At 39.5% G+C, this 24,863-nt stretch overlaps 1 protein-coding gene and 1 pseudogene across 2 annotated transcripts in view; one reads left to right on the top strand and one right to left on the bottom strand.

Moving 5' to 3' along the window:
* DSCAM (DS cell adhesion molecule) overlaps window positions 1–24,863 on the top strand; it is a 568,075-nt gene that overhangs the window by 125,319 nt on the left and 417,893 nt on the right. The window contains exon 3 of the mRNA XM_081574158.1: window positions 17,134–17,199. The gene's annotated coding sequence lies outside the window, so the exon portion shown is untranslated. The remainder of the gene's footprint in view (window positions 1–17,133; window positions 17,200–24,863) is intronic.
* Window positions 9,107–10,783, bottom strand: LOC145539874 (elongation factor 1-alpha 1 pseudogene; annotated as a pseudogene). Its single transcript, XR_014078019.1, has one exon. The product of XR_014078019.1 is annotated as an elongation factor 1-alpha 1 pseudogene (transcript).

The raw sequence follows: 24,863 nt of genomic DNA, 5'->3' as shown, positions 1-24,863 counted from the left end.
TGCCTTTGGACATAGAGACTAGTATATCCTTGGCTTAAATTCTAAATCCAGGAGATCCAGGTATTTTAAAGTTCCTGGAAATATAGGGGGCAAAGTTAATAAAAAGATTAACGATGTTAACTTAAAATTTTAAACTTTTCAAATATAACTTCATTAGGGAAAATTATGATTTTTGGAGGTGATAAAGAGCTAAGTTCAGTCGAGTTCCTATGAGTGTCCCTGGAAACCGCAGAAATCAAACCTGTATGTCAGGTCACAGAGGAGTTATGATGTGGTTGGAGCCTTGATGATCACTCTAAGCAATTTTAAAGCCCTTTGAGATGGTCTCCAAGAAATTGATGTCATTTTGCCTTGAAGAAAGTGAGGATATGCAAGCTGGAGAAGATAGGAAGTGTGTCAGTTATTTGCAAGGGTCAGAAGGGCTTTGTAATAGTGATATTTGTAATAGTGTAAAGTTTGTGCAAACATTTGTACACGTAATTGTACAAATAGTGTAATATTTGTAATATTTGTAATACTGGTTCCCCTCCACACCTGGACAGCAAAGGCAGAAATAGAAGCTGGGAGTAGGGAGAGCAGTTTCAGGTCCATGTAAGGAGGAACTTAAAATTTTTTATTAATTTTTATTGGAGTATAGTTGCTTTACAATGTTCTGTTAGTTTCCACTGTACAGGAAAGTCAATGAGCTATATGTGTGCATATAGCCTCTCTTTTTTGGACTTTCTTCCCATTTAGGTCATCACAGAGCACTGAGTAGAGTTCCATGTGCTTTACAGTAGGCTTTCATTAGTTAGCTATTCTTTGTATAGTATCAGTAGTATATAGATGTCAATCCCAATTGCCCAGTTCATCTCCCTCTTTTCCCCCCATGGTGTCCATACTTATGTTCTCATGTCTATATCTCTATTTCTGTTTTGCAAAAAACATCATGTATCCCATTTTTCTAAATTCCACATATATGTATTAATATATGAAATTTGTTTTTCTCTTTCTGGCTTACTTCACGTTATATGACAGTCTCTAGGTCCATTCATGTCTCTTCAAATAACCCCATTTTGTTCCTTTTTTATGGTTGACTAATATTCCATAGAATTTACTATTAAAACATTATTTTAAAAATGGAGAGGGCTGCCCTGTGAGGTAGTGAGTCCCCCATCTCTGTGAGCATTCAAGCAGAAGATGGATACCTGCTGGTCAGAATTGCCACAGAGGGGATTCAGGCTTTCAGGGAATGGCATGGACTACAGTATACCCTTCTCACCCTCCAGCCCTGAAACTGTGTGTGTTTCTAATCAATAGTTATGTGGGAGATGGTGAGGACATTGGAGGCTGTTGCTTAAATCAAAGAGTTTCAAGAATGAAAGGTGGTGTCAGGGCAGAGGTGGGGTGAGTGAATGTCATTTGTCTCAAGTCCCAGGAGGGTAGATGTATCTAGGCTGTGTTTCACCTTATTGCCTAAAGGACAAAAGCACACTTGTGATCCCCAGCAACCTTCCAGTCATGAGCAGTGAATTTGGGCTCACAGATGGGGTGGTGCATATGTCTGTGGGATGCTGGCGTTTCTTTTTGAGCAACAGTTCCATTTATATTGTACCCTTGTGACCACATCTGCATATTTCACAGTCTTTTTGAGATTTTTGCTGGCATGACTATGCCACTCAAAACAGCAAGGACATGTTCCTCTTCTATTTTTTATGCTTTAAAAAACAAACAGACCTTAGAATTTGACAAACTTGCAGAAAATATTGTGCTCTTTTTTTTTTAACACACATGCTTATAATCAGACAAGTTGTCATAAGAAAGGGTCATTTCCTTACTATTCAAGACTCCTCTGTTATGCTCTTGGAAGACAGAATATAAGACACAATTTCTAGCATTGATCTATATTGATTTGAACGGGTAATTTTCCTGATACTCACCTCCCACACTGGAACATTCTAATTCAATTGTCCTAGGATGCATTGGGATTTTTAAAAAAGCCCCCAGTGATTTCAACATTCTGTAAGTTGGGGTCCACTGACCAGCCTCAACCAACAGCCACGTGAGGATAATGGTTCTCAGACAAGCCACTTCAGAATTACTTAGAAGGCTTATTAAATCAGATTGTGGGCCACCATTCTCAAAGGGTCTGATTCTAGGTGTCTGAAAAGGAGTCCAAGAATTTGCTTTTGTAACCAGTTCTCAGATGACCCTACTGCTAGTGTGGGGCTCACACGTGAGAACCACTGTACTCAGCTGAGAGAAGCTCCGGGTTCAGTTGCAGGTGGTGTGGTTGGAATCTCATTCGGTCCCTGTGTGAAGTTTTACAGAAACATGCAGGAAGGGAATTCCAAGAGCAATGAAGAGGTTTTAAATCCCACCCTGCTCCGTCCTGCCTTCTTCTCTGCCTCTGGTCCTTCTTCTCTTATTCACCGCATTAACTTCCTGTTGCTGCTTTAACATCTTTGTACAAACCTAAGTGACTTAACACAAAGTTACTGACTTCGAGTTGTGGATGCCAGAAGTCCAGTGGGCTAAGTGGGTCTCACTGGGCTAAAATCAAGGAGTTGGCAGGGCTGTGTCTCTTTCTGGAGGCTCCAGAGGAGAAACAGATTTCTTGCCTTTTATAGCTTCTATAGACTACTTGCTTAGGGCCCTGTGTCTTCAAAGCTGAAAATGGCTGGTCAAGTTTTTCTGACATCATTTCATGCAGACATTGACTCTCCCAACTCTCATTGTCATTTTTAAGGATGCTTGTCGTTACGCTGGGCCTACCTGAATCATGCAGGTTAATCTTCCTACTTTAAGATCAGCTGATTTATCCACAGATTCTGCAGCTACAGATGTGAACATCTTTGGGAATGATGTTCTACTATCACATCTTCCTAACTAGAGGGGTGGAATGCTTGAGTGTGAAGCCAGCTCTACAACTGCAGAGCTGGGTCAGTTGACCTGGGGCCAGTTATTGAACTTCTCTAAACTGCTGAAAGTCCAGGACTTAATGTTTAACTACTCACAGTGTTAAGATGGGATTAAATATTTCACTATTTAATTAGATAGATAGATAGATGAATAGATGGATAGATAGATAAATAATGTCAGAGCCTGGCAATGGGATTTTAGAAAATCTCAGCTATTATTATTGCTGTGTAATTGTCAATGTTTTTATTAAGAGTTATACATCTTTGCCTACAGTCACCCAGTTCCCTACTTCATAGGCAAATACTGTTACCAGTTCACTGGATAGTCTTTCAAAGATGTTCTATGCATTTTCAAACATATGCAAATATATAATTGATTTACACAAGCAGGAAACTATAACTTATGCTTTCCTGAGTAATACTTTAATTCACATCAGATTCCTCTTTCTTTTAAATGGCTATATGATTTCTGTTTCATCAGTATACTTCAATTTACTTAGCCAGGCTTTTATTGATGAGCATTACATGTTGTTCAGTCCTTTTATAATTATGAACAGGGCTAAAATAATATTCTTAAAAGTTAATAAGCTTGCAGGTGCCCTGTATATCTGTTACGTAAATGCCAAGAAGTGAATCTTCCAAATCAAAGGTTAATATTTTGTTGTATATTGTTAAATTATGTCTCTTGAGATCTTTTATCCACTTAATTTCCATCTGTGCTGATGGGTGTGTCCACACATTCTTGGCTGACTCATGTCATCAGCATTTTTGTTTCTGCCACTCTGATAGGTGAAAACAGTATCTCAAGAATTTCATGAGCATCTCTCACGAGTGAATAAAGCATCATTTCATATAGTCCTTCACACTCATATTTCCTTTTCAGTTAACCATCGATTTATATTCCTCATCCATCTTTCTTTTGGGTGGTTGATTTTTTCTTTAATAATTGATTTATAGGATTTCATCAGTTTGACCAACTCTTTTTCCCATATTATGAACTACAGATTTTTTTCACTTTCTTTGTTTTTGCATTACAAAAATATTTTGTTTATGTGGCTGAATCCATGAATCGTTTTATGGTATCACAGCATTGTATCATACATAGAAAGACATCCCCCATTTTAGGTTATATGAAACCTTTTTTTTCATTTTTATTCTAACTACATTATTTTGTGTTGTTTAAATCCCTGGAGCTTGTTTTAATTTGATGAGTTGGGTAGTATGCACTTTCATTTTTTTCTCCCAAAAGTTCTAGATATCTTAACACCATCTATTGAAAAATTGATTTTCTTTTTATTGATATCCAACACTATTTTTGTCACACACTGAAATCTTTTTATTTATTTGTCTTCTGGTCTCTCTTTACAGTTCTGTTCTCCTGTTTATTTATGTACCCTGCTACATTCTTGAAATATGTTTAAATATCTGGTACATCTATTTCTGCCTTATTTACTAATTTTTTGAAGATTTTTTTTCTGGATGATTTTGCATGTTTGCTTTAAAATCAGATTATCTGGAAAATATCTGGTATTTCATTATTTTGGTCTGAATGTATAGATTAATTCAAGAAGTGCCCTTCTTAGGGTATTAATAGTTCTTATATTAAATAGGATCTGCCATTCCACTTATTCAAATGTCCTTTTGTATATCTGAGAAGCATTTCAGGATGTTGTCATATGGCTGTGTGTGTATGTTTGCTCAGCTATGTCCTACTGCTTGCGACCCTATGGACAAAGCCCGCCAGGCTCCTCTGTTCATGGGATTTCCCAGGCAAGAGTACTGGAGTGGGTTGCCATTTCCTACTCCAGGGGATCTTCCAGACCCAGGGATCAAACCTGAGTCTACTACATTGGCAGGCAGATTCTTTACCACAGAGCCGCCTAGAAAGCCCACTTTTATTACTTTTAATCTTTTTTCTTGTTATGAATAGGATCTTGGTTACAAAAGAGTGGTTGTTCGCATATCCTTAGGCAGTCTGTTTTTACCTTCTACCCAGTCACTTCACAGAATTATCTTTACCATTTGTAATGCTTTTTCAATTGAGACTCATGAATTTTTTAGTTTTGCAATTATATTGTGTGCAAATAATATTTCCATCTTCATTTTCAGTGTGCATGGTTCTAATTTCCTTCTTTTATGGATTTGTGTTATGGCATTTAATTTTATCACTATCTTGGATTCATCCCTCATTTTCATTTCTAATTTTGTAAGTTTGTTCTCTTCTTGCTTATTTTAACCAGCCATTTATGTATTTTGTTAGTTATTTTAAAATGTTAGATCTATTTCATAGTTCTAATATCAATTTGCCTTCTAAAACATTGATCCTTGTATTTGTTTTTATTAATTGGATACTTATTTATTTAGCTCCTTTATTTTTTTTCAAGCTTTAAACTTTTCATTTTGTATTGAGATACAGCCGATTAGCAATGGTGTGATAGTGTCAGGTGAACAATGAAGAGATTCAGCCATACATATACATGGGTCCATTCTCCCCCAAACTCCCCTCCCATCCAGGCTGGCACATTACATTAAGCAGAGTTCCCTGTGCTATACAGTAGGTCCTTGTTGGCTATCCATTTTAAATGTATCAGTGTGTGCAAGACCTTTCCAAGCACCACAACAATCTCTTCCCCTGGCAAGCATAAGTTGGTTTGCTAAGTCTGCGAGTCTCTTTCTGTTTTGCAAGTAAGTTCGTTTGTATATTTTGATCCTTTATTTTTACTTATATGGGTGTGCAAAGCTATAAATTTTCTTCCAAATGTTGTTTTTGGCATATTACATAGGCTTCAATATTAACTATATTTGTTAACATTATTTTCTAGATAATCTCTAATCTCTGTTTCAGTGCCTTTTGTGACTCTCAAGAGCAAATTCCACTTGGGAATTCTTGTTTTATTGTAGTTTTATTATATTAAGTTCAGAGAAAGTTCTGATTTGTATCATTTCCACTTCCAAAAATTTAAAGAACTTTTCTTTGTGGCCTAAGATTAGTATGTCCTCAAGATAGGAAATTTTTTTCCCTTGGATACTGGATGTAAGTAAATTACATATATGTTGTTGTCATTGTTGCTCAGTCTTCTTAAGTCGTGTCTGACTCTTTTGCAGACCCCATGGACTGTAGCCTGTTAGGCTTCTCTGTTCATGGGATTTCCTAGGCAAGAACTCAAATGGGTTGTCATTTCCTTCTCCAGGGGATTTTTCAGACCCAGAAATCGAACCCGCATCTCCTTCATTGGTGGCAGATTCCTTACTACTGAGCCACCAGGGAAGCCCTACATTTCATCTATAGTTGTAGTTGTAGTTCAGTCACTAAATCATGTACGACTGTTTGTCACCCCATGGACTGTAGTCCACCAGGGTCTTATTTAACTATGTGGTTTAAATCTTTATTTTCTTAATTGTTTATGTATTGATATGTTTGGTCATTCGTGGCCTGATAGAGGTAGTGTCTACTGCTACTAGCGTATTTTTGCCTATTTGTCTTTTATTTCTTACTTTATGAATTTTGATGCGATGTTTTCATTGTGTGTGTGTGTGTATACACCTCTTATATCTTTGTCACAGATTATACCGTTTGCTATTATAAAGAGCCATTCTCTCTCCAACCTGTCTACTGAAGAGCATGACTGATGCCATCTCTTTGTTTGTGTTTGCCTGATACGCCCTCCACATCTTTAATCATCAGTATTTTGAATCACCTTAAAAAATCATCGAAAGGGTATATAATTAAATTTTTGATCCATTCTGAGAGTGAGTTGAGCACATTTCTGCTGTGTGATGTCACACTGTATGCTGTGCTTTCTCTCTACATGGCTTCTTTAGTTCATCCCTCCCCCTCCTGGGGCATCCCCGGGGCTTCAGCAGTAAAGAACCCACCTGCAATGTAGGAAACTTGCAGGAGACACAGGTTCAATCCCTGGGTCAGGAAGATCCCCTGGAGTAGGAACTGGCAACCCACTCCAGTATTCTTGCCTGGAAAATCACATGGCTAGAGAAGCCTGGTGGGTTACAGTACATGGGGCTGCAAAGAGTTGGATATGACTGAGCATGCACGCAGGACCCCCTCCTGGGTATGTGTTATTTCTTTTTATGTCGTGGAATGTTGATGGGCTGCTTTTAATTCTTGTAATGGCTTACATGTAATGACAGATATTTCTGAGATTCTCGATCTTCTTTTTCTAAAGAAATAATCAAGCCTTCACAAAGACCTATGATGAAAGTATGATGTATCATGAGAATGCCACGCTTCAGTTTTACTTGATTGTAGTTACATGAGTTCCTCTGGTATTTACATTTATATCTTAATTAATTGATTTATCACCATTAAATGATCTGTATCTTATCCTTGATTATAAACATTACCTACTCTCTTCCTTCTCCTATGAATTTTATTATAGTAATTCTAAATTGCCATCATTTTATAACAATTGATTTCTGTCTTATGATTTTGACAGTTGCTTTGCTCCTAATCTTGTAGTAAAAGAGAAATGAGGCAGAGAACGCATCTTTTTGCCTCGATTTCTTGATTAATTTTTCATATTTTATTTTGAACATTTTTAAACATACAGGAAAATTTAAATAATTGTGTATTGAACACAACCATTACCTAAATTCTAAAATTAACATTTACTCTATTGGCTTTACCAGCTAGTGATCCATTTATTGATCCTTCTAACCATCAATCCATCATATTTCTTGATATATTTCAAAATAATCTACACATAGGCATTTCAAAATAAATTGCATTTCAGCCTACACATTGTTAACTGGAGTTTAATATTAATAATCTTCAGTTTTTCCATTAACTATTTTTTCTAATTGTCAGGATGATTTCACAGAAGCTATAATTCCTGACTATACTTCTATTTGAGAATGTGCTCTCAAGTCTCTATAATTGAATGCTATTTTGCCTGACTATAACATTTTGTTTCTATGAATATTTTACATTGTCCCACTGTCTTAAAAACTGGGATGTCATTCTGATACAGATGAATGTAATTACGATTTATTTTCTTCTCTTAAATGAATTGTTTTTTTTTCTTTTTTACCCAATTATAAAATATTTATTTCCCAAAGTCCTAAAAAATAAATCCAAATAGAGATACGGTTCTTGTTGACTTTTCTACGTCAAATATTCTTAGGACATTGTGACCACTTTAATTTTTGTGTACAAGTCTCCTTATCTTGATATTTCTGCAGTAATTCCTAAATAACATTCTAATACTTTTTAGTTCATTTATATGCCTCTCTTTCCTAGGAATACCAGTTATGCAGATTTTTGATCTCCTCTTCTTCCTCCCCCATCTTGAGTCCTTTTTAATTATCTATCATCTATGTATAATCTACTTAGGCTATTTTTTAAATCAGTGCTACATATTATGGACAATGTCTACTTTCTCTGGGCTGATCACCACATGACAATCAGTTTATGAATAAAAACAAAAGAAGAAACAAACAAAAACCCCTCCTTTTCTTTCCTCCACTCTTTAATGGCTTATATTCCACCTCCTTGTCTGCAATCCACCTTTTATCTCTGCTTTGAGCTGTCAGATTGTTTCATTATTTATTTATTTATTTTTATTATTCATGGCTATCTATTTTGTTTAAATGATTCATTGGCTCAGTTCAGTGGCTACCTTTTCTAGTTGAGCATATATGCTCCATTTGTTCTCCCAGTGCTTTTCCTAACCTTGCCCTGTATTGCATTTATACAAATGCAATGGGAATTTTTTGATTTGTTTCACACATTTTGATGAAAGGCCTTCCTAGATCAGAAATTTATAAAAGTACTTGATTTGTTCAGGGCTGGTACCACAACATATTAGTAAGAATTACTCTCAATTTACAATGAAGCAACATCTGACATAGAGTTATATACATATGTGAACTGTTCTGTCTTCACTTGTCTCCAGCCAGCACGAGTCGGCTGCTCCTGGGCTGCCTCTGATTCTGAGCATCTCTTCTCCACCATGTCCAGAGAGATGGGGATATAAATGATCATGGTGCCAGACCAAGTCTGGAGACATTCTCCCCACCAGCACATCATCACATTAGCAAAGTTTGTGATGAATTAAGCCATAGGTAGTTCTTCCTCTAAGTATAATTCCCTTCTTTTGAGAAGGATGCTTTGTTGGTTGTGACTGAGTTGCTACAAATATCTTTTCATGGTCACTTCCGTATTTCCATTTGTTTTGCTCTGCCTTTTTTTGTTTGTTTGTTTTTTCCTCATTAAACTTTTTTTAATGGGTCTCAAATTCTGTGACAGATTTTTGGTCAAGTTGTTTTCATTAAAAAGTACTGATTTTAAAACCTCATAACTTAAACTGCCACACACAAAACATATGGTCCACAAAAACATTCTCCTTTCCTTCTGAAGGTTTTATGATGCATTGTTATCATTAACCAGTCTTTTACTATTAAACTTAAATGACCAATTGAGACAAACAGTTCTGAGACCGTTCTTCCACCACTGATTAAGACTGGGGTGGCAGGTATTGGGGATAATATTCATTTAGCCTTCTGAGCTTTCTGGGCAGACTTGGTGACCTTGCCAGCTCCAGCTGCCTTCTTGTCCACTGCTTTGATGACACCCACAGCGACTGTCTGTCTCATGTCACGCACAGCAAAATGGCCCAGGGGAGGATAGTCAGAGAAGCTCTCGACACACATGGGCTTGCCAGGAACCATATCAACGATGGCAGCGTCACCAGATTTCAAGAATTTAGGGCCATCTTCCAGCTTTTTCCCAGAACAATGATCAATCTTCTCCTTCAGCTCAGCAAACTTGCAAGCAATGTGAGCTGTGTGACAATCCAGCACAGGTGCATAACCAGCACTGATTTGGCCTGAATGGTTCAAAATAATCACCTGGGCTGTGAAGCCAGCAGCTTCCATGAGTGGATCATTTTTGCTGTCATCAGCCACATTGCCATGATGGACATCTTTGACAGACACGTTCTTGACATTGAAGCCCCCATTGTCCCCAGGAAGGGCTTCACTCAATGCTTCATGGTGCATTTCTACAGACTTTACTTCAGGTGTTACATTGACTGGAGCAAAGGTGACCACCATGCCAGGTTTGAGAACACCAGTCTCCACAAGACCCACAGGGACAGTACCAATACCACCAATTTTATAGACATCCTGGAGAGACAAATGCAAGGGTTTGTCAGTTGGGTGAGTTGGTGGCAGGATGAAATCCAGAGCTTCAAGCAGGGTGGTTCCCCTGGCATTGCCGTCCTTACGGGTGACTTTCCATTGCTTGAACCATGGCATGTTAGCACTTGGCTCCATTCCAGCCAGAAATTGGCACAAATGCTACTGCATCAGGGTTTTAGCCAATTTTCTTAATGTAGGTGCTGACTTCCTTAACAATTTCCTCATATCTCTTCTGGCTGTAGGGTGGCTCAGTGGAATCCATTTTGTTAATTCCAACGATTAGTTGTTTCACACCCAAAGTGTAAGCCAGAAGGGCATGCTCATGGGTCTGCCTGTTCTTGGAGATACCGGCTTCAAATTCACCAACACCAGCAGCAACAATCAGGACAGCACAATCAGCCTGGGATGTCCCTGTAATCATGTTTTTGATGAAGTCTCTGTGTCCTGGGGCATCAATGATGGTAACATAGTACTTGCTTGTCTCAGATTTCCACAGGGAGATATCAATGGTGATACCACACTCACGTTCAGCTTTCAGTTTGTCCAAGACCCAGGCATATTTGAAGGAGCCCTTTCCCATCTCAGCAGCCTCCTTCTCGAACTTTTCAATTGTTCCTCTTGTCGATCCCGCCACATTTGTAGATCAGATGGCCAGTCGTGGTAGACTTCCCTGAATCTACGTGCCCAATGAAAACAATGTTGATGTGGGTCTTCTCCTTTTCCATTTTGGCTTAGGTTTAATGGTGGTTTTCACAACACCTGTGTCCTGGCGGCAAACCCGTTGTGAAAAAGCTTTGCTCTGCCTTTGAAAGGTGCTTCACTGGTGGCGATAATGGTAAAGAACCTGTGCGCCAATGCATAAGACTTAAGAGATACAGGTTTGACCCCTGGGTTGGGAATATCCACTGGAGAAGGAAATGGCAACCACTCCAGTATTCTTGCCTGGAGAATTCCAGGGACAGAGGAGCCTGGCGAACTACAGCCCATGGAGTCACAGAGTTGGACATGACTGAGGGATTAACACTCTTATTTTTAGGAGAGCTTTATTCTGTTCTGTGTAATGTCTTTAACATTGCTTATTGCTTTTTTTTTTTTTTTTTCAGTTTTATTCCTACCTTTCTAAAGGTGAGAAGTTTGGATAATTGGAAATTGGGTGCTTTATTCAGAGCATCTTGACAGAAAACTTGTGCATACATATTTGCCTTTCATCTTTTTGACAGTCCTTGAAAGTGGGCATTGGTGTCCTCATTTTACAGATGAACAAAGGAAACTCAGGGAGATCACATACCATGGCCAAGGTTACACAGAAAGTAGACAACAGAGGTAAATTCCTCGCACCCTCCACCACTTCCGTGTGCACCTCTCATAACTGGGAACAGAACCCAAACACAGAAGGGAAACAGCCCTCAGAACACAGTGAGAGAGCCTTGACATTTGAAACAGATTAGAGAAAACATAAAATTGCCCTTATTTATCACGAGTAGGCTTTGCCATGGTGACAGACTGTCTAATTGGCTCATATGTATCTTTCCATTTCAGGATATGATCATGCTCAGTAGTACACAATTATCTTCATCCCAACTGGGCAGGGATTTGGGGCCACTTACATACCTTGTTGCTACTTTGGGGCCCTGCTGGAGAGTGGAGTGGCTTTTGTGTGACATGAAGCATCCCAAGGGCCCCCTCCCTATTTACTGTACTTATGCACAAGCAATGTCTTTGCTTGCCTGGAAAACCCCATGGACAGAGGACCCTGTCTGGCTAGAGTCCATGGGATTGCAAAGAGTTGGATACGACATAGTGACTGAGTGGGCAGCTCTCACCTCTTTGCAAATTCAAGCAAGGCTTTTACTTCTTAAGTCTTACTAATAAGTAATCACTTCATCTCCTGATCTTTCCCATGAGGATAATTTTACAAAGCTGTTTTCTCTTCACACAGCCTCAGTGCTTCAAGTGTTTTAAATTGTAGTAAAAATGCTTCTTAATCAGATGTGATCCTTTCTTAAAGAGTTGTAGCATTTTTTGATGTTCTACATTTACTTATTTCTCATCATCATCAACAGTAGTAAATGTTTATTGACATCCTATCAAGCTATGCTCAGATGGATGGTATATTTCTCCTCCTGATGTACTGGATCAGGGGATGGGCAGTGGTCCCCAAGGATGGCTGAAAGAAGGTTGGGTCCAATGCAGCTTTCTGAAGTAATTGTGAAAATGCAAAGGAAAATGTACATTTTGTTGCAGGCACTTTTGTTCGGTGAGGACATAAAGTCATTTGCCAGTCAAACTACAAAATCCGCCAAAATTGCAGCCATCAGCTGTCAGTGTGACCTTTTCTAGTGTAACATACCATGACCTTTTATGTCACCCTAAGACAATATGACAGAACTGTGCAATGCTTTTCCAGGAAGTCTCCCATCCTCCTTATCTTCCCAAGAAAGAATATATTCTGAAAGAGCATGTTTATCACACAGCAGTCCCAGGAGCTCAGAAAACAGCTAGAAGTCCTATACACTAAGATTTATTTTATGCATTTTTATTCATCATTAGGTGATAGGAGTTGAGTGAGTATAGATATACCATGTGTCCACACATTCACACACTCACACAGTCCACAATGTTCAGAAGCAGAGGCAGCATCTTTCTGTCACCTGGTAGAAAAGGAAACATCAGAACTCATTTTACATCTCATTCTGAATTCAGTAGGAATTATCTAATTGTATCTAATTGAACAACTGAGACCTAGACTACTAATTTCAGCCGCTGCCAGAACTTTGCAGCTTTATTCCATTTTCCTATATAGAATGTAATGTTTGGCACAAATCCTAGATCAGATGTCCTTTGCCGTTGCATTGCTAGCTATTAGCCTGAATAGAGAATAGTTTGCATCATCTATCAAAAATAAAATTCTGAATATACAGTTTTTTCTTTTCTGCCGAGAGAACTTTCATATGTCTCAATATCCCACCTAACCTGGAAACATCCCCCTCTTTACCTGCACATGAATGTCACATTGTGTGCTTCATGGAAACAAAATATGATATCTTGATCTACACCAATAGCCAGATAAGATCTGTACTCTGTATAGTACTAGTCGGTTATTAGAATAACTATTGAAACTCATTTAAAAAATATGTTAACATGGTAAAATAAAAAATTGCACATAGTAACTGCATGTGTCTAACTCTTGGAGACCCCAAGAATTGTAGCCTCTGTCCATGGAATTCTGCAAGCAAGAATACTGGAATGGGTAGCCATTCTGTTCTCCAGATTTACCACACTATTGACTATTATTTTGTAGAACTCAGTCATAACTTGCTTAAAAATACAAAGAAGCAGAAATCAAATAGTATATTTAATTTTATTTCTATCTTTAAAGGATGAGTGTAGTTGCTTTAGATACTGTAGATGTAGCCATTTTATCTAAAACTGTGGTGATTTAGAGAGTTAATAAAAGTAGACAAGTTAAAGATATAATTGTGAGAATTCCTACCAGGAGAGAAATGGCAGGAGAGAAAAATGTATATTTTGTTGTTGCAGGCATTTTGTGGAAGAAAGGGCCTCAGTGAGGTCTGCAGAGGGACAAGTATTCCAGGAGTGGGTGATGGCAGTGATCTGGACAGCAGGGAGGTTTCCCACAACAGCTGCTGGTGTTCCTTCTCTTCGTGGGGTCTGACTTATTGGCATGGTCTCTAGATCACTCTGTTACTCGTTTCTCCAACATCAAGAGCAGTTTGTACTGGGCACCTTTTCTGTTTAAGAATGAGCCCGGAGTCCGAACTGAAGCCACTGGGCCCCCTGCTCTCACCCTGGCTGTGTCTGCAGCTTCCCCTCTGGATACCCCACCTCTAACTCTGTCAGTTCCACCCCTACACACTACTTTCAAGGTCCCCAGATCACCAACCTCTTCTTTGACTCAGGGTCTTCACAAGTATTGCTCCGTCTCTTCCCCTCCAAGCCCTTCTTGGTCTAACCAACCTATTCCACTCAGCCTTTAGGTTTCAAAGAGAAAGAGTTGGTAGTCTGCTCCAGCCCATCATTTTCCTGCTTGCCAGGACTGTGACCTTTAATTTTGCAATAATCTACTTGAGTACACCATGACTCCCTGATTAGAGGCTAACCTCCATGAGGGCCGACACAGGTCTATTCTGTTCACCAAGAGCCCAGAATGTGCCTGAATGCACTTGCCAACCTTACCTGCCAGGGTCTCTGCCCTGTGTCCCACTCCCCCTGGTCTCCAATCATGTCCCTCAAAGCCACCTCCAGCCAGCCAGTCTTGGCCTGCTCAATTGTTGATTTCTCCTACCCATCTGACCGAGGATCATCAAATACGCACAGAGGAGGGTATGCTAAGATGTGCTCTTGGCCATAGTAAGCTTTATGTGACTTCCCAGTAAATTAATACGATGTTAACATGATAGGATACTCAGGGTTTCTCTAGAGATGAAAGGCAAAGTCAGAGAGATATGTATAAAATTGAAAAAAATTGTGCTCGATGTTATTTGCAAGGTGTTTGAAACATGTAAGCTATGGAGTGAAATCAGCTCTAAAGACACACTTGGGGCCCCTCACAGAGGTACCTGAATTTGTAAGAAAACTGCTTTTGTTCAAGCTTGCAGCCAGGAAAGCAGATAGGCACCTTGGCTCCTTGGCTATTTTAACCCCTGTGGCCTTTAAGTAACATGGAGAGGTCTGAGTTCCTTATTTCCCACAAAACAGTAACATCGTAAAAATTTTCTTGAGAAAAATTCACGTAGAACAAATACATGAAGCTTTTAAAAATCTTATTTAATCCTGTCATAAGATTATCAGTTAAGGAATCAGTTAAGGAATTATCAGTTAAGGAATTATCAGTTAAGGAATTATCAGTTAAGGAATTATCAGTTAAGGAATCTAAAGGACTGAGCCTCAAAATGCTCAGATAGATAATACCAGTGACCTTGATAAGCAGTCTTTGTTGAATGTCAGTACCCATTATTTGAAATATTAAATAATCTTTCAGGAGTATTGCAAAAAGCTGTATTTAGCTGGGAGGTAACCTTGGTGCCATTTCTCAGTGCCTCTTGGGTAATAGGGTCCCAAGCAGGAATACAAAGCTGTGTCCTATTTAACCTTTGTTCCCAGACCTAAAGATGTTTTGCTATAACATTAATACCCAGGCAAGTTGATTTTTCACTAAGCAATATATAAGCAATTTCAATGTATTTATATATTCTCCAATACAAAAACCATTTCCTAGACTAATGGGAGATCTTTGCACTGAAAGCAAGAGTCCAGTGCTGTGCATTCCGTGTGAACTGCACAATCTGAATCATTTGAGAAAATGACAATATGCTTCTCATGCCAGGAAAAGTCAACCATGTTTTACACAGTCATAGTCACAAAGTATTGGGTACGCCAAACAGTTCATTTAGGGTTTTCCATACTATCTCACTGAAAAACTCAAACATTTTGGCCACCATAGTTATATGTAATGAGCATTATCTGAAGTAGATGGGAATCCTTCCAAGCAAGGTTTAAGTTAACTAACATCCAGAAAGCAGCCTACACAATGCTCAAGCCTAACTGGATTTTTACAGGATATTCTGAGGGAATTGATGGTTGCCAGATTTATACATAACCTTACGTGCCAGACATTTAGTTTTGTGTCTCCTATGTTGTTGTTCAGTCACTGTTGTGTCCAACTCTTTGAGACTCGAGAGATTGCAGCACACCAGGCTCCCCTGTCCTTTCCTATCTCCCAGAGTCTGCTCAAATTCATGACCATTGTGTCAGTGATGCCATCCAACCATCTCATCTTCTGTCATCCCCTTATCCTCCTGCCCTCAATCTTTCCCAGCATCAGGGTCTTTTCCAATGAGCTGGCTCTTTGCATCAGGTTGCCAAAGTAGTGGAGCTTCAGCATCAGTCCTGATGAATATCAGCATTGATTTCCTTTAGGATTGACTGGTTTGGTCTCCTTGCTGTCCAAGGGGCTCTCAAGATAGGTAAGGAGAAACAACTATAAGAAAGGATTTTGCACTGAACTGTAGACTCTTTCCAAATATTTTATTATTTGTCTAATATTCCTGTACACATGATTAGCTATAGACCCCATAGCTAAGATGCCTTCCTGCAATACTATTAACTACTTATCCATTTTGCCTTTGAAATAACATGGAAGACCAGTGGCAAATTGAATAACTTGCCTGAAAGATGGAAGGAATTTTGCATTTAGATACTCAAAGATGGGAAATTGGGCAAACTTGTTTAACTGTTATGGCATTTCAGAGAAGTGAGCCAAAGTGGAGTGACCCAGGGCCCTTGGTAGACCCAGGCATGGGGACAAAGGGAAGAAACCAGGTGCTGAGAATTTCACTATGGAGCCTCAGGCTTGGCTGCCAGCTTCCAAGCAAGAAGAGTGTGCACAGTAGAGACTGGCCTCTCAAGGAAGCTGCCTATTCTAGATGCTTTCTAAGACAGCCAGCTCCAAAGTAGACAGGTGGGGAGATGGTGCAAGAGAGATATATTCATAATAAGCAAATATAAGAAAGTTTTGCATTATGATCACTTATCAAAAATACAGCATTATTTAAGGACTCTCTTGCATTCTGTTGTCTCTAATAATTTTCCAAGGATGCTGTGACATGTGTGAGGTGAAAGTGTTAGCTGCTCAGTTGTGTCTGACTCTTTAGGACCACATGCCTCTCTCAATAGAATTCTTCAGAGTACTGGAGTGGGTTGTCATTCCTTTCTCCGGGAATCTTCTTGATGCAGGGACTGAACACGGATCTCCTGCGTTGCAAGCAGATGCTTTATCATCTGAGCCACCAGGAAAGCCATGCGAATGTCCATTTATTGGGAGGAAACTGATGTTAAGTAAATTTCTCAAGGACCCCTTGCTATTACAGAAGAGAGAAAGATCTAGACTTTCTGCCCTAAGATAGGATTTTGCCCTCCCCTTGGGCTGCTTCTTGCATTTGCAAACCAATAATATTGTAACCCTGCAGACTGCTGATGGAAAACTAAACCTGGTGAAATAAATGTTTAGTGCAGTGCATGTGACTGGTTCTTTTTTTCTTGGGGACCATTTCAGGTTGTAAGTGTGATCTGAGATGCTCATCAAACCATAAAAGGACAAGAATCCATTCACAGAACAGAGGTAAAGAGATGGATGGGAGGCAGACATGGAATCCTGAGCTGATGAGATCATTAGGTACATCTGCTGTGGGTTAGCACACCTGGGTTGGTCAACTCGAGGGACATGAGCTGGTCTAGGGGAGCAATGGCAATGTGGCTTTGGTTCATGCCCAAGTCACAAGATACCTTATGAGATATTTTATGAGTTGGGGTACCATGTGCAGAGTAAAACTATGGCTACACCAAGCACATTTTTAAGAGAATTGGTACTTATTTTGGGGGAATCCACAAGGAGTGTCTTAAAGGTCCTGAACTGTAATCTTCAGCCCTATGGAGAGAAATTACACAATCAAAGAGACTCTGTGTAGGAGTTAGAAAAATATTCAAGGATTGAGGTTTCAAAGCAACAGAGAGAGAAGTGATTGTAGCACTGAATTATATCACTGCCATGATACTTTTCTGTTGTTCAGTCACTAAGTCGTGACTGACTCTGTACTTCCATGGACTGTAAGATGTCAGTCTTCCCTGTCCTTCACCATCTCCCGGAGTTTGCTCAAACTCATGTCCATTAAGTCAGTGATGCCATCCAACCATCTCATCAGGTGCACAAAGTATTGGAGTTTAAGCTTCAGCATCAGTCCTTCCAATGTATATTCAGGGTTGATTTCCTTTAGGATTGACTAATTTGATCTCCTTGCTATCCAAGGGGTTCTCAAGAGTCTTCTCCAGCACCACTGTTTGAAAGAAAAACTATTTGTGTTGGAGTTTTATCAACTTCTAGGCATTTTGAGTCAGGCTTTACATGTGTTAAGAACTCTCCCTCTTTCTCTCCTGTAGAATCTTCTTAGGATTGAGTGGGATGAGGTATCCTTGATTCCCCCATGAAACTATGAGAGCATATGATTCTAAGAATTAAATGTGAGACTTGGAGAGCGATTTGGGATGGCAAATTAAGCAATGAAAACAGAACCTGATTCACATAAGTCATCAGTCTTGGAACAGATCAATCTTTGTGTTATATTTGTGTATGAGCTGAGCTGCTCATAGCATAGCCCAGAGACCAGCACACAATGAGGACTGTGGGCTTTCCAAGTGGAAATCAGAGAAAACTCTGAGAACAACTATAGAGCTATGATGGAGAAGCATGGGGGAGAGAGAGAGGGAGGAGGAGAGTGGGGCAGAGTGAGGCACACGTACGTAAGGGATATGGACAGTACTGTCCAAGGCTTAGAGTGAAGATCTATGCTAATCCAGAATCGTCCATCACTCAGTCAGGAAAGGCACCAGAAATCAAGAGACCTACTGTCCTCTTCTGTACTTTGGAGCAAGTTACAGTACTTTGAGCCTCAGCATTTTCATCTCCAAATAAGAAGATCAGGTCCAGATGGTTATTTCCTATTTAGTTGTTGAACATATTATGCTATAACTCAACATTTTTAAAAAGAGATTGTGTATTAGTCAGCTCTGTTTGCAATAATACTGTGTAACAAATAGCCCCTAATTTGAAAAACATCTATGTTTCTTGCTTTTGAGTTTCTTGGCTGGCTGAATATTGGCTGATCTCAGAAGGTTAGGCTGCACTGGCCTTGCCTCTACATATCAGATTGGGCCACACCGGACCCACTCATCTGTACATTTCTCAGGAAGGCAATAATGATGGATTGACCACAATTTGGTATCTTGAGTCTCCAAATTTAATAATTGATCCTCCCATAAGCATATTTTAATATATTTTAAAGTTGGCAAAGGAAAGAATAGTTTATGTAGATATTGCAAAGACATTAGGAGAAAAAAAAGGAAAAGAAAAGACAGTAGTATTTCTCTAATAAAATATAATACATGATTTCTTATCTTAAGGAAACCTTCAATCTGTGCAAAGTCAAAATATTTTATTCCTTCATTCAGTTCATCTAAATTCTCTATGAAAATATTAGGTTAATAGACAAAAAGCTTAACACAAAAACCTGTGTATCAACTTTGTAAAGTGAATAGGAATATAAGCATGATACAGAGCCACTCTACATCTGGTAAAATAATTAAAACACTAAGGTGTTTCATGCTGTCCTCACCTGTAATCAAGAGAATAGGACTGATGTAAAGACAGAGAAATGGTACCCATCTTCCATCTGCTGGTATTTGTTAAGACATTACATTTCCTACTTCTTGATTTTGCCAGTGGAACTAGGATGGCTCAAATGAAAAGTCATCAATGGATAATGTTATTTTACTTTTTAAAAAGAATGGTGAACTCCATTTGGACATTTTGGTACAGATATAAACCTGGAATTTATTGTGATGTGTAGTGGAAACCTGGGCAGCTGGCTTCCTGAGTGGGACACAGATGCAAACACAGACCCCCCCAGGAGTGGAACCAGTTATCCAACTGTGGTTCCAACACTCTAACTTACAATGAGGCCATATGAACATTTTCTTTAATCGGAAGCTGTTACAATATTGCCAGAAATGAAACGTTGCCGAAATAAAGGGTTTTCAACAGCTTACTGATCCTTCATTACACTTGGTCTATGTAAATCCATAGACCAAGCGAGGAACATTCTGTTGATTTATGCTGATAGCAATACAAATTTTAATTAAAACCATGTTCAAAATTTTATTCTGGAACAAGTTACCATTTATATTGGTATAAAAAGTTGATCGAGGCAAGTGGGTAAATTAGCCAATACTCAGAATATCCATACAGTTTTTCCAGTTGTTAATATAGATTTCCATCATCAACAGCACCAGGCAACCCATAGATGTGTGAACAGACATAAAGAAAGAAAAAACATCAGCGCTGATTATGCATCTCGGCATTTCACCATCTATTAGATTACACAACTAGAAACTGTGCTCCTGCTGCTATTTTTATGTGCTTTTGTTTCATGTATGCACGCACACGTGAACTAGTAGGAAAAGTGGGAGTTCATAGTTGTATCGTGTATGTTTTCTTACATCAAAGAGTATGTATGCCATTGGGGGAATCTAGATGCTAATCAAAAATAACTCAAGGATTTTAAGTTGTATTTTATTCATTTAAAAGTGTAATATATACGTAGTATATGCCCAGTTTTGAAAACCTGGGAGATAGAGATTAGTAAAGTAAATAATAAAACAGAATAGAATTGTTGTAATGCCACCAAGCTAAGGTGGAAACTATGCCCATAATGGTCTTTTGCATTTTTTTCATGTATGCATATACATGCATATAAAAATTCTACACAAGCATATTTTACATATATATTTTGAAAGGAGTCATACATTATCTAACATTTTATAATGCACTGTTTTACTCAACAATATTTTATGAATCTCGTCTCTCTATTAATAAATACAGTTGTATCAGAATTCACTTTTTATGCAAAATATTTTTGGTCTCTTTAGATGTGTCCTCTCTGTGGTAGGAGGCTGAACATTTCATGCCGGGACATTCCCCAAATTTATTTTAATGTGCTTCTGAGTTATAAGGCTATTTTTAGATCCATTACCTATAATTGATATAGAAGCACTTTGAATTGGCACAAAAGTGAATTTAAAAATTCTACAGTTTTGGTGGAGGGATGGATAGATAGGCCAGTGAGACAGAATAGAGAACACGGAAATAGGCCCCATACACATATGCCCAGTTGATTTTTGACAAAGATGCAGAAGAAGTTCAATGAAAGAAAGATCATCTTTTGTTTCATTTTCAGTAAACAGTACTAGAACAATTGGACATCCATAGGTAAAAAAATGGACCTCCTATCTTGTACAAAAGCTAACTCAAAATGTATCACAGGCATTTTGTTTAACACATAATCTCAACTAAACCAAACAAAAAAAGTATAGAACTTGAAAGCCTGAAAGGAATTTACAAATCACCTAGCAGCTAGCTTGTGCTTCAAACCCAACAATTATGAACAGGAAAATGCTGGCTCATGGGGCATCCTTCCATCCAGAGTTGCTGTCCTTCAGATCAGCAGCTATACAGCAAGGTCACCAGAACACCATAGCACCTTGTGCCTCAGCCACTAAATCTAAGAACTGGAGTAATCTCACCTAATCTCCTGCATAATGAAAAGATCTCCTCTGTGCCCTTGACATTCTGTTATATCTGATCCATCCCCTTATTGGAGAGCTTTCGAGAGCATTATCGGGGAACATGTGGGTCTTTAGAGATAGATAACCCCAAGGTCAGGGCTTCCCAGATGGCTCAGTGGTAAAAAAAAAATCCCCCTGCCAATACAAGAGATGTGGGTTTGATCCCTGGGTTGGGAAGATCTCCTGGAGAAGGAAATGGCAACCCACTCCAGTATTCTTGCCTGGGAAATCCCATGGACAGAGGAGCCTGGTGGGCTACAGTCCATGCAAAAAGTAGGACATGACTGAGAAACTGAACCAAAGCAACACCAGAGTCAAAATCTCTTTCTTCATCTTCTACTAATCCCCGTTTACACGTGAGCATAATTTTCACATGAAAATTGTAAAAACACATGGCTGATTTTCAGCATTATTAGAAAATAAGCTGATAATCTGTAACTGGAATAGGTCTCTTAGACACTCTTGGTACTAGTACAATCTCCAGAAAATCCTGGTGTGATACCAAATCAAGTATTTCTTGTGACATCTAGCATGTTGCTGGTAATCGATATGTTTATTGAGAATAATAAATAATTATGCAAATCCAAAGTGTTTGCACTTCTTCATGCATAGGGCATATTGGAATCACTTTTGTAATTATAATTGAGGTGTTATTCTGTTTAATTATTTCCACTCAATGGCCTGATTAGGAAAATTGCTCACATTGTTTTCCTTGCATAATGTGCCATTAGGGGGACAATTACTGAAGAGTCTGTGCCCCCAACCTTCAGCTGAGCTTCCATCCAGAAGTGAGCATGACCTCACCAGCATCTAGAAGATTAAATTCAGCTACAGATTCAAATAATCTGTCTTTTTGCTTTGTTTTTCAAGATAAATAATTTTGTCAACCCAAGACACTGGGAGTTGATGTACTATTTCACATGTGTGGATGTTTTCACATTTATTTTAATCCCAGTTTTCAACATGTTGATTTTCTCTCTTCACCTACCTGTTGTCTGTTCACACGTGCTCTGGCTGTGTTGGCCAACCAGATGGAGATTTCTTCCTCCATGTGTCCATCAGCGTGACTATAAATATATCCTCTCTTGGTGGACTTGGTGAGGCAGTAACATTTCAGAATATGCATGCCCTGCAACAAAATTCCAACATGTGGGCAAATAGTCTTGACAAGGGAAGTGGTGATGAAGTGGTTGGTAAGGAAAGGAATGGAATTCTGTGGACTGAGTAACTTAATAGTTAGGACCAGAGTCCAAGGGGAGACTGAAATGAGAGACCCAGTTAGGAAGGAGCAGGGGCAGGGGGCCAATATGCCATGAATGTCACTGACTTCTGCCTAGCGAAGACTTGTGGTCTTGACTCAGATGACATCATACAGTTCTTTGTCCAGTTCAGTGCCTGGAGCAAAGGAGGGGAAGGAAAGATGAATCCTGGTTCTGCCACCAGTCCACAGTGTGAGCAAGCTTCTCAACCTTTCCGTTCTTTGATCATTAGACTTTAGGAAAATAGTCTTCCAAGAAAAATGGAAGCATGGACAGCAGTTGGAGACGGGGGTGGTCACAGCAGGAGCAGCCCAGTGGGGCAGGTGCCAGGCTTGCTCTGTTGGTTCACACAGAACCTCGAGCAGCCACTGCCTCACACACCACCTGCACTCATTTTGTTCTTTGATGGGTGCTCTCAGAAAGAAGCCATGTAACTGATTTTTTCTTGTATTTGCAACATGCTGTGCTCAGGCTGCCGTGTCCGACTTTTTGCGACCCCATGGACTGTAGCCCACCAGGCTCCTCTGTCCGTGGGGTTCTCCAGGCAAGAATATTGGAGTTGTCATTTCCTCCTCCAGGGGATCTTCTCAACCCAGGGATTGAACCGCATCTCCTGCCTTGCAGGCAGATTCTTTACTGCTGAACCACTGGGGAAGCCCATAAGGTGTTGATAACTAGAGGCAAATAGAAAACATGTAGCAGTCTAGCAGACATTTTGCCTCCATAACCAGGAAAGAAGTGTGAACAAGTAGGGCACGTGTGGCCGGGATATGAGAACAGGCTTTGTGTTCTGACAGTTGGGTGCAAACCCCAGCTCGGCAGCTCTGGAGCTCAGAGCTCCAGTTAAGCGACTTAACCCTCAGAGCCTCAGTTTTCTCATCCATATAATAGAGATGATCAAACCTCAACCACAGTGTTGCTGTGAGATTTAGTAAGTCTATGGGTATTAAAATGAATCCTGTCATTATTTATCTTTGCTATACCTACCTATGAGAAGAGCATGGCAACCCATTCCAGTATTCTTGCCTGGAGAATCTCACAGACAGAGGAGCCTGGTAGGTTACAGTCCATGGGATCGCAGAAAGTTGGACATAACTGAGCGACTGAGCACTCACGCACACATGCACATACCTACCCATAGCTCCTTTTCTAGCTTCGCTAATGGAAAAGGGCTTTCTGCATTAAGGTTAAATAACTAGCTTTGCCCTAGATCCTTATAAGCTGAGTAATTCCTACCCCCAAAATATCGACATCCTAAATTGCAGGAACCTGTGGACGTCACATTATATGGGAAGAGAGACTTTGCAGATGTGATGAGGTTAATGGTTTTGAGATGTGGGAAGATTCTCCTGGATTATGAGGGCCCCTGAATGTAATCACAGGGGTCCCTATATGAGGGAGACAAGAGACTCTACGACTAAGGCAGTGGCGTGAGAATGTGAGCAGGCAGGAGTGATGGTCGGGGAGCCAGGAAGGGTCACAGAGTCTGCAGTGTGGAGAGACAAGGAGCAGTGTCTCCCTGGGAGCCTCCAGGGAAGAACAGCCCTGCCCATAACTTGATTCTAGACTTCTGGTCTTCAGAGCTACAAGAGAACAAATGTGTGTTGCTTTAAACCAGGAGAAGAGAATGGCAACTCACTCCAGTATTCTTGCCCGGGAAATCCCATGGACAGAGGAGCCTGGTAGGCTACAGTCCATGGGGTCACAAAGAGTGAACATGACTAAGCTACTGAGCATGCACACTGAGGTTCTGAGGTTCGAACTTCAACATATTTGTGGGGAGAAAGGACACAATTCAACCTATAGCGTAAGTTCTAAATGGAAAAAAAATATATTTTTTATTTTTTAATTTTTTGATTATGTTTTATTTATTTATTTATGACTGCCAGGTCTTTGTTGCTACTCAGACTTTTCTCTACTTGCTGTGAGCAGGGGCTACTCTTCATTGCAGTGGCTTGTCTTGTGGAGCACAGGCTCTAGGTCTCTAGGGTTCAGTAGTCGTGGAACACAGTCTTAGTTGCTCTATAGCATGTGGGATATTCCCGGACCAGGAATCAAACTGGTCTCTCCTGCAATGCCAGGTGGATTCTTTACCACTGAGCCACCAGAGAAACCCAAGATATATATTTTAAGGGATATCTCATGCTGCAAAGGTATCTGCACATGAGCAATGTTCCAGATTTAGTTATCCATGCATACACATTTTTAAAGTAGAATAGTTACATTTTAACTTCACAATTTTTGCAACACACTATTATTTTTTAATATTAGTGTATTTATTAAAGTGGAAAACTGTTGTTTGTTCTTTATGAAAGCAATGGGAAACAAGTGAAATATAAGATTTTGTTTG

This window comes from Giraffa tippelskirchi, chromosome 2 (genome assembly GCF_054371585.1).
Source record: "Giraffa tippelskirchi isolate mGirTip1 chromosome 2, T2T-mGirTip1v1.2.pri, whole genome shotgun sequence".
NCBI classification, from domain to species: Eukaryota; Metazoa; Chordata; class Mammalia; order Artiodactyla; family Giraffidae; genus Giraffa; species Giraffa tippelskirchi.
Note: the sequence above shows the minus strand (reverse complement) of the source record. Positions and strands in the feature narration are given on the sequence as shown.